This window comes from Vulpes vulpes, chromosome 11 (genome assembly GCF_048418805.1).
Source record: "Vulpes vulpes isolate BD-2025 chromosome 11, VulVul3, whole genome shotgun sequence".
In the NCBI taxonomy this organism is placed as follows: Eukaryota; Metazoa; Chordata; class Mammalia; order Carnivora; family Canidae; genus Vulpes; species Vulpes vulpes.
In genome coordinates this window covers 100049875-100064465 of record NC_132790.1, presented here as the reverse complement: position 1 = coordinate 100064465, position 14591 = coordinate 100049875, and the positions used below count along the sequence as shown (strand labels likewise).

At 42.7% G+C, this 14591-nt stretch overlaps 1 protein-coding gene across 1 annotated transcript in view; it reads left to right on the top strand.

Annotated features, from left to right (window-relative positions):
• PLCH1 (phospholipase C eta 1) overlaps positions 1-14591 on the top strand; it is a 200123-nt gene that overhangs the window by 2354 nt on the left and 183178 nt on the right. The gene's annotated exons all lie outside the window — the stretch shown is intronic.

The following is a 14591-nucleotide window of genomic DNA, read 5'->3' as shown; positions in this document are numbered from 1 at the left end:
TGAGTTTAGACTCTATTGAAATCCATTATGGCAATGACACCTCCCTTGGCGTAACACTGACCAAGGTTGAGGAGCCCTTCCTCTTTCGCAGAACATGGAAAGTTAGGGAGACAGGCGTTTCCTTCCCCCCCCCCCCACCTCATGGGTTTAACAATTATCAGCTCAGAGAATCTTGCTGAAGAGCATCCCCATTTGGTTATTGCTCTTTGTCTAGGAAAATCAGACTCAGCTGTGAAGTGTGGACCAAGTGGTGCAGAACTCATTACTTTGAACAATGCCTCCTCTGCCTGGGAAGCATGTTTTCTCTTCTCACTCGTAGGGGCTTATTCCAGGCTGGCGTCGCTCACAAGGAAAATCATTTAGACACAGTTCAGTGGACACTCACTCACATCTCTTTGATGCCCGTGACCATTTTTGTTTAAGGAGAAATCCAGTACTGCTGTGGTAGGGTGTGCCGAATTAGAAGTGCATTTTAAGAAGCCCACGAAGAAGTTTACACAGCTTGGTCTTATTATCATCAGGGTCTCTGTCTTCTGTGCTTCAAAGTAGAAGAGGACAGGATGGGCGCAGAGGGGACAACCAGGAGAACCTTTATTACAGCCAGGTTAACTTTCTCACCAACTCTGCATTTTGGATGCACTAAGCTAAGCACCTGCGCCCTGTTACAGTCAGAAAATTACAGGGCAAGGTTCTAACAGTCCTGCTGTTCCCCGAAAACCAAGGCCAGGCTCATAGGAAACCGTGCTCTAGACTTGAATTACTGTAGGTGTGGGCAGCAGCAGTGTCATATGATCTAATCTGACTTCATCAAGTGGGATCGACAGTGGGCACCTTCTGATTACATGTTCGGTTATATACATGGGTGGATCTGACGAACACATGGTTTGCATATATGCAAAAGTCTTTTCTTCTGTTTTTTTAGTCTGTTTTGGCCTGAGGAATTCTGACATCATTATGATTTAATGTAATGGGGAACACTTCTTCTGGTTATTTAGTAAATATCTTAAGCAGTTCTGGAAGAAGAGGAGAAAACGAACATTAGCATGTTCCAACCACGGGCCTAGACATTTCCTGTCTTGCCTCTTTAAAGCCCACAATAGGGCAGCCCGGGTGGCCCAGCGGTTTAGCGCCTGCCTTGGGCCCAGGGTGTGATCCTGGAAGCCCCGGATCGAGTCCCACATCGGGCTCTCTGCGTGGAGCCTGCTTCTCCCTCTGCCTGTGTCTCTGCCCGCCCCCCTCTCTGTGACTCTTGTGAAAAAAATAATAAAAATAAAATCTGAACATAAATAAATAAATAAAAAGTAAAGCCCACAATAACCCAGAGGCAGGAGTTCTCTCCCATCACTGATTTCTCAGCCCACGATCTAAGCCAGGCTGGAAGGGACATGGAATTTGCGGTCCTACTGCCTGTGTGGTCTGTCATGTCACATTGCCACTCAGGAATCAAAGACTCAATTATTTATTTATTTATTTATTTATTTATTTATTTATTTATTTATTCTCAATTTACAAAGAATATGGAGTTGGTTTTCTTTCCAGGCTCACCATCCTATCCAAAGTACAAACGGCTAGAAGTGTTTCTGATCTGCTTTTCGCTGAGCGGAGAAGCTGCATTCGCCATGTGGAGTTTAGAAGGTTATAAATTCAGGCTCCAGAAAAACAGTCAAGACTTTGTTTATAAACCATGTTGGCTATTTGTTTAGAAGCGACTGGTGGTCTTCTGCAAAGGCTTTTCCACATCAAAGTGGCCCGCTCTTTATCACTTCTAGATTGTTGTCGAATTGCGGTGGTCGAAGGTGGCCCCTCGTGATCTTAATGTGTGTTTTCTGGCCTCCCCAGACGTAGATGTTGACTTTATCGCATATAACCCTTGTGTCCTTATTTTCCTGAGCTAGTATTGAGAGACTTACTGCTTGAATGAACCAGGGGGTGTCTTCCTGTAATGCCCTTCAAATTAGAGATCAGAATTATCTCGGATAGTTGCTGAAAATTTCTGAACTCCAGCTGGAGCTTTGGTGCTCCCGAACAGCTCCGCATCGGGGTTGGGAACTTGAAACTGGATCGTACTGAGCTGGTTGCCGATTTGTAGTATTTTTGAGTTGGTTTCCCCACGCAGACACTGGAGCTTAGGGATGTCCACACTTACAGGGCCCAGCGGGGACTTGAACCTCGGTGTTGCCGGCAGACCTCGGGTCCAGTGCTCTTGGTAGCAAACCAGGCTTCACAAGCAGACCCCTGTCCTGGGCCTTTACTCCCTGTGTCGGACCCTAGGGGGAAAGAGAGGCTTGAGGATTTCGGAGGACGGAAGGTGGACTCCACCTGGGGAATCGGCCCTGGAGGGCTCTCTGGGTTCGCGGGTCTGGGGCCTACCCGCCCGGGAGCCTCCGTTCTTTGCGGCTGGTTCTGTGCGCGCCAAGGGACTTCTGCACCTGCCCGGCCGCTCAGGTGCGCGCTCATTATCAATCCCCACCGAAGGCCAGAAGGATCTGGTTTAGGGCTGGCACAGCCAGGTTACTGATTAACAGACCTGAGGCAGTCTCGCTTTCTTTTCATCTGCCTTCACTTCCTTGTTGCTAATCCACAAGAACCAGACATTCAAATTCAGCTTCCTACTTCCCTCTTGAATTTCACGGGAGGAGCCTTTGGGTCTCCACGGGGTGTTAATGTCACCTCTGCGCCACTGCCCTTGGTGGGAACTTGGAAGATCTCTATACTGGTTTGGTTTTGTTTTGTTTCCAGGAATCAGAATCTTGGACCAGAAATTCAGTGAGTTGATTTTTGTCATGTAATTGTATGCAGTTTAGTTCTGTAGATCTTTTTTCTTCTTCTTCTTCTTCTTCCAAACAACTCTTTCTTAACCTTGAGTGATATGGGAGATATGGAAAAGAAACTTAGCTTTTTTGAAGACTTCTTGATAGAAAAGAGTAATGTGTTCATAGAAGGAGTTAAAATTATGGAACGATCCCTTGATTTTTATTTCAGGCTAAGGACTTGGTTCCATACAACCATTTGTGCAAAAGAGAAGAGGCGGGAAGGTGGAGGGAAAAAAAAGGGAGGGTTTCCTCTTTGCATATAGAATATCTCTGGAAGAGAATATGCAAGAAACTAATGTCGGTTGCTGGAGACAGATAGGAGATAAACCATTATTGTAAATGCTTTTGTGCCTTTCGAATTTTGAAACGTAAACTTAATAAATTTGAAAGAAAGAAAGAAAGAAAGAAAGAACGCCTGGGTTTCAGTAATAAAATAAATGAATAGTAATGACATTCTGACTCCTAACTGGGAGAAGTAGGAGACTGGGAAGAAATTTTAAAGAAAAGCAATTTTCTTTCTCACTATCTTTTTTTTTTTTTTTTAAATTCCAGTGTAATTAGCATACAAGGTTATATTTGTTTCAGGTGTATAATGTAGTGATTCAGTAATTGACTCAGTGCTCATCACGGTAAGTGTCCTCTCAATCCCCTTTATCTATTTCATCCATCCCCCCACCTACCTCCCTTCTGGTAACCCCCAGTTTATTCTTTTAAGAGTCAGTTTTCCAGTTTGTCTTTTTTTCCTTGTTGTTTTGTTTCTTAAATTCTATGTATGAGTGAAATTGTATGATATTTGTTTCTTTGACTTATTTCACTTAGCGTTATACCCGCTAGATCCGTCCATCATTGCGGATGGCAAGATTCCTTCTTTTGTATGGAAGAGTAATATTCCCTTGTACATATAGATACCACATTTTCTTCATCTGTTCATCTTTTGATGGATACTTGGGTTACTTCCATAATTTGGCTATTGAAAATAATGCTGCAATAAACATAGGGTTGCATATATATTTTCGAATTTGTGTTTTTGTATTCTTCGTGTAAATACCCAGTAGTGGACCATCATATGGTAGTTCTGTTTGTAATTTTTCTTTTTAAAGATTTTATTTATTTATTCATGAGCAACAGTGGGACTCAATCCCAGGACCCCAGGGTCATGGTCTAAGCTGAAGGCAGGTGCTCAACCACTGAGCCACCCAGGTGTCCCTGTTTGTAATTTTTTGGGGAACCTCCACTTTGTTTTCCACAGTGGTTGCACCAGTTTGCATTCCCACCAGCAGTGCACAAGAGTTCCTTTTTCTCCACATCCTCATCAACACTTGTTGTTTCCTATGTTTTTGAGTTTAGCCATTCTGACAGGGGTGAGGTGATAGTTTGTGGGTTTTTTTATTTTTATTTTTATTTTTTAGTTTGTGGTTTTGATTTGAATTCTTTCTTAGTATCTTTTCAAGTCTCACCAAAGTTCATATTTAGTAATTTGTAAAAGCAATTTTCCTTAAGCTCTTTTGGATTTCAATAACAGGGCTGGGGAAGTTTCTTTTCTTTTTTAAGTATTTATTTATTTATTTATTTATTCATGAAAGACACAGAGGCAGAGAACCAGGCAGAGGGAGAAGCAGGCTCCATGCACGGGATCATGGCCTGAGTCAAAGGCAGACGCTCAACTGCTGAGCCACCCAGGTGCCCTGGAAGTTTCTGATTTGTGTGTGTGTGTGTGTGTGTGTGTGTGTGTGTGTGTGTGTGTGGTTTTCTTTCTTCTCATATAACATCACCTTTTGGCTGCAGCCAGACTCCGTGGACCATGGGAATCAGGCTTGTCCCACTCCTGACCAACTCAACGTCTCTTAGGCTGGTACCCTTCACCTCCTACTCTGTTATTTTTCTCTCCTAGAGAAATCTCTGCAATGTGATTTTTTTTTTAAAGATTTTATTTATTTATTCATGAGAGATGCAGAGAGAGACAGAGAGAGAGAGAGAGAGGCAGAGACACAGGCAGAAGGAGAAGCAGGCTCCATGCAGGGAGCCCGCCGTGGGACTCAACCCCGGGTCTCCAGGATCACACCCTGGGCTGACCGTGGTGCAAACCGCTGAGCCACCAGGGCTGCCCTGCAATGTGATTTAAAAAAAAATTTTTCTGAGCAGTGCCTAAATGTGAATGTAAGAGGAGTGTTTTCTTAAATTGGAAAGGGAAAAAAAAAAAAGCTTGTATACGGATGTTTTATTCTGAACCATAGCTTTCTTTGTTTATTTGTTTTAAATGAGTTGCGAATTGGAAGTATTTTTCTGTTTACTGGGTGAGTCATTAAAACACAGTCTTGGAAGAGAGTAAACACAAACTGTATGCAAACTTCTTTTTCACTTGTCAAAAGAGGGAAATGTGACGTCTATTATTTAGCGTCCAAGTTTCAGTCAAAAGCAAAAACACAAGTCAGGACCAGTTCTCAACAGATACTTAAATTTCTCCTCTCAAATTTGGTGAAGTAAAATACTATATATCTGACTACAAAATTCTTTTTTTTAAGTCAATTATTTATTTATTTATTATTATTATTTTTTTTAAGTAGGCACCACATCCAACCGTGGAGCTCAACACAGGGTTTGAACTCATGACCCTGAGATTAAGACCTGAGCTGAGATCAAGAGTCAGACCCCCAGCTGACTGAGCCACCCAGATGCAGCCTACAAAATTTTAATTTTTAATTTTTATTTTTTAAAATATTTTATTTATTTATTCATGAGAGACACACAGAGAGAGAGAGAGAGAGGCAGAGACACAGGCAGTGGGAGAAGCAGGCTCCATGCAGGGAGCCCGACGTGGGACTCGATCCTGGGTCTCAAAGATCATACCCCAGGCTGCAGGCGGTGCTAAACCGCTGAGCCACCCGGGCTGTCCCCCAATTTTTTTTAAAAGATTTTACCTACTTATTTTAGAGAGAGAGAGAGAAAGAGCATGAGTAGGAGGAGGGGCAGAGGGAGAGCATCTCAAGCAGACTCCCCCACTGAGCACAGAGCCCCTTGATCTCAGGACCCTGAGATCATGACCTGAGCCCAAATCAAGAGTTGGCTGCTCCACCCAGTGAGCCACCAGGGCACATCCCCTCGGCCCCCACCCCCACCGCAATTCTCTTTGCTCTTGTTATTTTTTATTTGTTAGAAAAGAATAACTGAATAGATCGTATGTTCTGATTCTTAGGAATTGAAAAACTTAAAAGGGCTTTTACTGCAAATTCTCCCTCACGTCCGTCCGTCAGCCATCCAGCTATTTCTCTAATAGACCGACAGTGTTACCCATTTGTTGTGTATTTTTTCTAGACAACATATATGTGTAATCATGTACATAATACATACAGTGTCCCCTGTCTGCGGTGTCGCTCTCCGCTGCTCCAGTCACTGGAAGCAGAAGATCCTGCTGACAAATGGCCAGCAGGTGGGTCGCAGCCTAAGACTCCGTGTCACACTGCCTCTGTCACTCCCCTCTCTCCACCTCCTCGCAGGAAGGTGAGTGCGGTACCAGATAGTCTGAGAGAGAGACACATGTACCACACACGTGACTCTCATTACTGTATATTGTCATAGTTATACTTTATTAGTTATTGTTGTTAGTTTCTTTTTTTTTTTTTAAAGAGATTTTATGTATTTATTCATGAGAGACACAAAGAGAGTCAGGGACACAGGCAGAGGGAGAAGCAGGCTCCCTGCGGGGAGACCAACGTGGGACTCGATCCCAGGACCCCGGGGTCACGCCCTGAATTAAAGGCAGACGCTCAACCGCTGAGCCCCCAGGGGCCCCTGTTGTTAGTTTCTTACATGTCTAATCTATGCCCTAAGCTTTATCATAGGTATGCATAGGAGTAAAAACAGCAGATACAGAGCTCACAGTATGCCCAGCGATTCAGGCATCCACTGGGGGACTTGGAACATATTTTGTGTGCAAAAGGGGGGACTACTATATATGCAAATATACATGGATGCTTTTTTTCCTTTTTATTTTTTAAATTTTATTTATTTATTCATGAGAGACACACAGAGAGAGGCAGAGACCCAGGCAGAGGGAGAATCAGGCCCCATGCAGGGAGCCCGACGTGGGGCTCGATCCCGTGTCTCCAGGATCACGCCCTGGGCTGCAGGTAGATGCTCAACCACTGAGCCACCCAGGGATCCCTTCTTTTCCTTTTTAAAAAAATAATTGTGCACTAGCCACAGGATTTTGCATTTTTTCTCATAATGATGTATTTTATCATCTGTATTAGCCTATAAAGTATCTTAATTCTTTTTTTTTTTAAATATATTTCTTTAGAGCAGTTTTAAGTTCACAGCAAAGTTGAGGGGAAGGTATAGAGATTTGTCATGTCCTCTCTGCCCCCACGTGGGCACTCCCTACCCCATCATCAACTTTCCCTGCCACAGTGCTACGTTTATTACAGTTGATGAACCTATATCGACACCTCATTATCACCCAAAGTCCATGGTTTACCTTCTGATTCACTCTTGGTGCTGTAAATTCTATGGGTTTGGGCAAATATATAATGACATGTACCCATCGTTACGGCTTCATACAGAATATTTTCACTTTTTTTTTTTTTTAAGATTTATTTATTTATTTATTTATGATAGAGTGAGAGAGAGAGAGGCAGAGACACAGGCAGAGGGAGAAGCAGGCTCCATGCCTGGGCCCGATGCGGGACTTGATCCCGGGACTCCAGGATCTCGCCCTGGGCCAAAGGCAGGCGCTAAACCACTGAGCCACCTAGGGATCCCCCAGTATTTTCACTGTTGCAAAAATCCTGTGCTCTCCCCCACCTTTCAACTTCTGGCAAGCACCGATCTGATTTTTTTCCACTGTTTGGTCTTTTCCAGAATGCCCTATGGCTGAACTCCTATAATATGTAGCCTTTCAGACCGGATCTTTACTCAGTAATCTGCATTTGAGGGTCCTCCACGATTTTTCAGGGCTTGACACCTCATTTCATTTTAGCACCAAATAATATTCCATTGTCTGAATGCACCACAGTTTATTTACCCATTTATTTACTGAAGGGCATCTTGGTTGCTTCCAACTTTTGGCACACGTGAATACAGCTGCTATACACGTCTACGTGCAGGTTTTCCTGTGAACATAAGTTTTTAAATCCTTTAGGGGGGATCCCTGGGTGGCGCAGCGGCTTAGCGCCTGCCTTTGGCCCAGGGCGCGATCCTGGAGACCCGGGATCGAGTCCCACGTCGGGCTCCCGGTGCATGGAGCCTGCTTCTCCCTCTGCCTATGTCTCTGCCTCTCTCTCTCTCTCTGCGACTATCATAAATAAAATAAATAAGTAAAAATTAAATCCTTTAGGTAAATAACAAGGAAATCATGACTGCAGAGCTGTATGGTAAGAGTATGTTTAGTTTTGTAAGAAACCGTCGCAACTGTTCCAAAGTGGCTGTACCCTGTCACATTCCCCCTGGCAATGAACGAGGGTTCCTGAGTTCCATATCCTCGCCGTCATGCGGTATTGGCAGTATTCTGGGGCTTGGCCCCTCTACTAGGTATGTAGTGGAATCTCATCATTATTCTCGTTTTCATTTTCTTGATGACATACGGGGATCATCTCTTCATAGGCCTGTTTGCCATCTGCATGTCTTCTTTGGCCAGTACCTGTTAAGATCTTTGGCCCATTTTTTTTTTTTTTTAAGATTTTATTTATTTATTCATGAGAGACACAGAGAGAGAGAGAGAGGCAGAGACCCAGGCAGAGGGAGAAGCAGGCCCCATGCAGGGAGCCCGATGTGGGACTCGATCCCGGGTCTCCAGGATCACGCACTGGGCTCAGCTAAACTACTGAGCCTTCCGGGCTGCCCCACTTTGGCCCATTTTTAATTGGATTATTTTCTTGTTGAGTTTCAAGTTTTATGTATATTATAGGTAACAGTCCTCCTTTGGTTGTGCCTTCTACAAATATTTTCTCCCAGTCTGTGGCTCATCTTCTCCTTCTCTTGTCACTGTGTTTCACGAAGCAGAAGTTTTTACTTTTAACGAAATCCAGCTTGTCAATTCGTTGTGTCGTGGGCAGTGCTTTTGCTGTTGCGTCTAAAACGTCATTGCCACACTCAAGGTGTGTCATCTGAGTTTTCTCCTGTGTTATCTTCTAGGAGTTTTATAGTCCTGCATTTTACACTTAGATCTATGATTCATTTTTTTTTATTTTTTTAAAGATTTTATATATTTATTCATGAGAGACAGAGAGACAGAAGCAGGCCCCATGCAGGGAGCCCGATGTGGGACTCGATCCCAGGTCTCCAGGATCATGCCCTGGGCTGAAGGCGGTGCTAAACCGCTGAGCCACCCGGGGTGCCCGATCTGTGATTCATTTTGAGTTAAGTTTTGTGAAGGATGTAACATCTGTGTCTGGATTCATTTTTTTTGCATGTGGATGTTGTTCCAGCACCATTTGCCGAAAAGACTGATTTTGCTCCAAGGTATCGCCTTTATTCTTTGTCAAAGATCAGTTGATTCTATTTTTTTTTTTCCTTAGTGAACTCTACACCCAATGTGGGGCTTGAGCACATGACCCCAAGATTGAGAGTCGCATGCTCTACTACTGAGCCAGCCAGGCGCCCCGATCAGTTCATTTTATTTGTGTGGGTCTTTTTCTGCACAGTCTATTCTATTTCATTGATCTGCTTATTTCTTTTTCTTTGCCAATACCAGGTAGTCTTTCTAAATTGTTGTAGCTTTAGAATATGTCTTGAAGTTGGATAGTGTCAGTCTTCCAAATTTGTTCTTTTTTTTTTTTTTAAAGATTTTATTTATTTATTCATGAAAGACACAGAGAGAGGCAGAGACATAGGGAGAGAAGCAGGCTCCTCATGGGGAGCCTGATGTGGGATTCAATCCCGGGACTCCAGGATCAACGCCCTGAGCTGAAGGCAGACACTCAACCGCTGAGCCACCCAGGTGTCCTGTAAATTTGTTCTTTTTAAAATATCGTGTTGGATGTTCTAGGTTCTTTAAATTTTTTGACCCCTGCATATTTTCCACTGAAAGGATATACTGAAATTTTAAGAAATATTTTAAGTAATCTCTATACGCAATATGGGGCTAGAACTCAGAACCCCGAGATAAAGAATCGTGTGCTCCATGGACTGAGCCAGCCAGGTGCCTCTGGATGTACTGAGACTTAGCCAGATTAATGGGCAGTTAGGTTGCTTCTGATATTTTGAAAACAGAGGTGCAATTATTAGCCTTAAATATACATATATTACGCACGTCTAAGTACAGCTACAGGATATATTTTTGGAAGTAGAATTGCTAAGTTAAAAATGTGTACACTTGTAATTTTGATAAAAATTGCCAAATTGGACTCCACAGACTTTGTATGTTATTTACTCCTATCAGTAATGTAGGAGAGTAGCACCGTCTCCCCATTCTTATCAGCAGTGTCAACAGTTTTTCACCAACTGTTTGTCACCAACGGTTTGATTTTTGCTAATCTGATAGGTAAAAAATAGCATCTTGGTATAGATGAAACTTGCTTTTCTCTTACTCACTTGTGGGTGAGCAGAGTGTCAGAGTAAAAGGCGTCACTTCATTCTTTCCAGTATAGATCAAAAGATCAACTTTGAAAAATAAATGAATAGTTTTTTGACCAAAAAAACTAACTTCAGACAAGTTGGTTGTTGGACTTTAAAAAGAAGGAAGACCTTGCAACTTGAAGAGATCAGTTACTGCAAAGTTCAGTAGATTCATTTCTCTTGCAGTACCTCCACCAGCTTCCTATTTTTTCCCGGAGCTGGTATTTAAATTTTTTTTTTTAAAGCTTTATTTACTGGGGCATTTGGGTGGCTCAGTTGAGCGACTAATTCCTGATTTCAGCGAGGGGTGTGATCCTCAGAGTCCTGGGACTGAGTCCCACCTCGGGCTCCGCACTGAGCATGTGGCCTCCTTGGTGTTCTCTCTTTTCTTCTCCCTCTGTCCCTCCAGGCTTGTGCACATTCTCTCTCTAAAACAAAATAAATAAATGACAAATTAAAATTAAAAAGTTTCATTTATTTTAGAGAGAGAGCGAGAGAGAGCGCACACCTGTGCACACAGGCATGCGTGGGAGAAGGGCAGAGAGAGAATCCCAGGCAGAGCGTGGAGCCCCTCACTGGGGATTGATCCCATGACCCTGAGATCACAACCTGAGTCTAAATTAAGAGTCCCGGTGCTCAAGTGACTGAGCCACCAGGCGCCCTCCAAGAACTTCTTAAGGATTAAGATTTCAGCCCATGAAAAACAAAGCTGATTTTCCACAACTTTAAAAATACTTGACTAGATTTTTTTTTTTTTCCCTGCTCTCTTGAGCTTAACATTTCTTATGACCACCTCAGGTTTACTATCCCATCTCCTTTGGTAACTATTGCTTTGAGGACCTTTTATATGTCCTTCATATATATATATATATATATATATATATATACATATATATTTTAATATTTTATTCATTTATTCATGAGAGAGAGAGAGAGAGAGAGAGAGAGCGAGAGAGGCAGAGACACAGGCAGAGGGAGAAGCAGGCTCCCTGCAGGAGCCTGATGCAGGACTCGATCCCAGGACCCTGGGATCACAACCTGGGCCGAAGGTAGACGCTCAGCTGCTGAGCCACCCAGGCGTCCCTATCACATTGCACTTACACAGCATATTAATAATGCATGTTATTGATAACAGCAGTATTTTGGACACCTACCATTCCTTTCTACTAAGATGTCCTTCCCACCTAACTAACCCTCCCTTCCCTTCTTCCTTCTTTTATTATTATGAAGTTATTTTTTAAAGTAAGCTCTACGTCCAGTGTGGTGTTTGAGCTCAAGCCCCCCAAATCAGGAATCCCATACTTTACCACCTAAGCCAGCGAGGTACCCTCTCCTCTTCCCCTGTTTTATTTATTAAAAAAAATTTTTTAAATTTTATTTATTTATTCATTCATGACAGATACAGAGAGAGAGGCAGAGACACAGGCAGAGGGAGACGCAGGCTCCATGCAGGGAGCCCGATGTGGGATTTGATCCCGGGCCTCCAGGAGCAGGCCCTGGGCTGAAGGCGGCGCTAAACCGCTGAGCCACCGGGGCTGCCCCCTCTTCCCCTCTTTTAAACCCACTGATCCTTTGAGATCTGGCTCTGCCCTCTCACTCTCCAGGCACTCTTTCCTGAATGCCTTGGTTTCTTTTTTTCAACTCCTACAGTTGTGCTTCATTTGCCATCTTTCATATATCCCACCCTTTTCTGCACAGGTTTTCTATCTTTTTTGTTTCTATGTATGTCTTGTTTTCCCATCTGGGTTGTTAGTTTTCTTTTCTTTTCTTTTCTTTTCTTTTCTTTTCTTTTCTTTTCTTTTCTTTTCTTTTCTTTTCTTTTCTTTTCTTTCTTTTTTCTTTTCTTTTCTCTTCTCTTCTCTTCTCTTTTCTTTCCTTTTCTTTTTTTTCTTTTCTTTTCTTTCTTTTCTTTTTTTTTTCTTTTTTCTTCTTTTAATGTAATTTTAAAGTGATCTCTAATGTCAAAGTAGGGCTTGAACTCCTAGCCTCCAGGATCAAGGGTTGCATACTCTACCAACTGAGCCAGCCAGGCCCCCCCTAGATTGTTCGTTTCCTGATGACTGGTACTATGTTTAGGCATCTCTCCATCCCCTCAGGAACCATAGTGCCCATAGTAGGGTCCAGAGCATACTTGTGGGTTATTTGATTTGTAAATTGGGGGCAGTTTACAGCCTTGTACACCTCAAAGGCTCTTGGACTTCTATATTTGGGCACAAAAAGGGGATGCACTTCCCTACTTGCCCTGCTGTCTACTTGGGAAGGAGAGGGCATGTTGACTGGAGGTTTAATTGACCGGTTGAAGGTAGATCTCTTGTTGGAAGTGCAATCCTTGCTGGGTGGAAGCGGTAGGGAAAGCAGGCAAATAGAATCCAACACATTCTTCCATTGTTGAGTAGATAAGTGGACAGAAGAGGGTAAGGTGAACTCAGGAAAGCTGGGAGATCTGTCTTTGGGGATGCCTTTTCTAAGACTGAATTTTGGAATATATATATATATGTATGTATCAAGATATATATCCCTCCCTTTTCAATATTTAAAAAGTTTGGAGGGATGCCTGAGTGGCTCAGTGGTTGAGTGTCTGCTCTCAGCCCAGGGTGTGACCCCGGGGTCCCGGGATCAAGTCCCACATCGAGTTCCCTGCATGGAGCCTGCTCCTCCTTCTGCCTGTTTCTGCCTCTTTCTCTCTCTGTGTCTGTCATGAATAAATAAAAACTTAAAAAAAAAATGGAAATTTCTGGTTTAGAGACTATTAGAATGAATCAAGGTTTTTTGGATGGTAGACCTACACATAGAAGATGAAATTAGAATTGTAAAAAAAAAATCTGTTAGAGTATCCTCAGCAAAAGAGTCTTCAGATTTGATCAGAGGTGTTAATATTGGGCTAGATTGCAGAATTGATGACCACTGGGTGTTGCAGTCTGGTTACCAGTCCTCCCTTTGGGTGTTGTTTTATCAATGTAGTCTTCATTTCCAATCAGCGCTTTGTGCCTACTTTTAAAATTCTGGAATATATAAAAAATGATGGAAATATGCCATCCCTGACTTGAGCAGAAGTGGAAAGGATTAAAAATAGGAAAGTCTGTATTTCATTGGTGACTCAGTCATACCCGGTAACATGTGCTCTTTCTCTCTTTCCCTCTCTTACGTTATTTATTGAGAAGCAAAATTACATGGATCTTAAGAGTGTTATCTTTTTTTGGTGGGGGCGGGGAGTCTGATCTTTGGAGTTAGATTTTTTTTTGAGTATAAATCCCAGTGTTGTCACTTGATAGTTGCTTCTGTAAAACGGGGATAGTAAGTATACCTAGCTCTTAGGATCATTGTAAGGATTAAATAAAATAAAACAAAATATTTACCACAATACCTGGCCCATAGGAAGTGTTAAAATATCAGCACTTTTTACTCAGTGACAGGCAGTGAACTGATAGATTTTTGGGCCAGATCATGTCCTGATTTGGCTGTCAAACTGCAAGGATCTGTGGCTTTATTTTTTATTTTATTAAAGATTTTTATTTATTTATTCATGAGAGACACACAGAGAAAGAGGCAGACACAGGCAGAGGGAGAAGCAGGCTCCATGCAGGGAGGACTCCAGGATTAGGCCCTGAGCCCAGGTCTCCAGGATTAGGCCCTGGGCGGAAGGCGGCGCCAAACCGCTGAGCTACCCGGGCTGCCTGGCTCTGTGGTTTTAAATATGAATTTCCAGGGTTGAATTCTGTTTCCAGCAATACAGTTTACCAGTTCTCTGGTTGAAATAATTTAAAGATGTTGGATACAATGGGATATTAAATGCAATGAACCAGTATGGAAGTGATGAATATTCAGGCCAAAAACTAAGTGAAAGGGGTCTGTTGCAATGAAGCTGGCTTTTTCCTTGAGGGCATTTGCCAAACAAGTTTAACCTGTACTTCTTTTTTTCATGGTCTTGAGGACACAAGGGATAAGAGACAAACTAAGACATCTGAGTGGGACCCTTTAGCCATAAAGCTGGGGACTTCAGAAGTCTTCTCCCTCAATATAAGGGTGATTAGGAAAAAAACAAACAAACCAAAACCCGAAAAATTCCTCTCTTTCAAACTGTTTGAGACTGTAAGAAAAATCAAATCTCAAAAATTATGGTTCTGAACAAATGCTTGGTGTTTGGTCCTGAGAATTAGTGAACCAAAACCAGTTCTAATACAGATGTGCATCTAGAATCACAATAACTGGGTGGTCAGAAAAAGCACA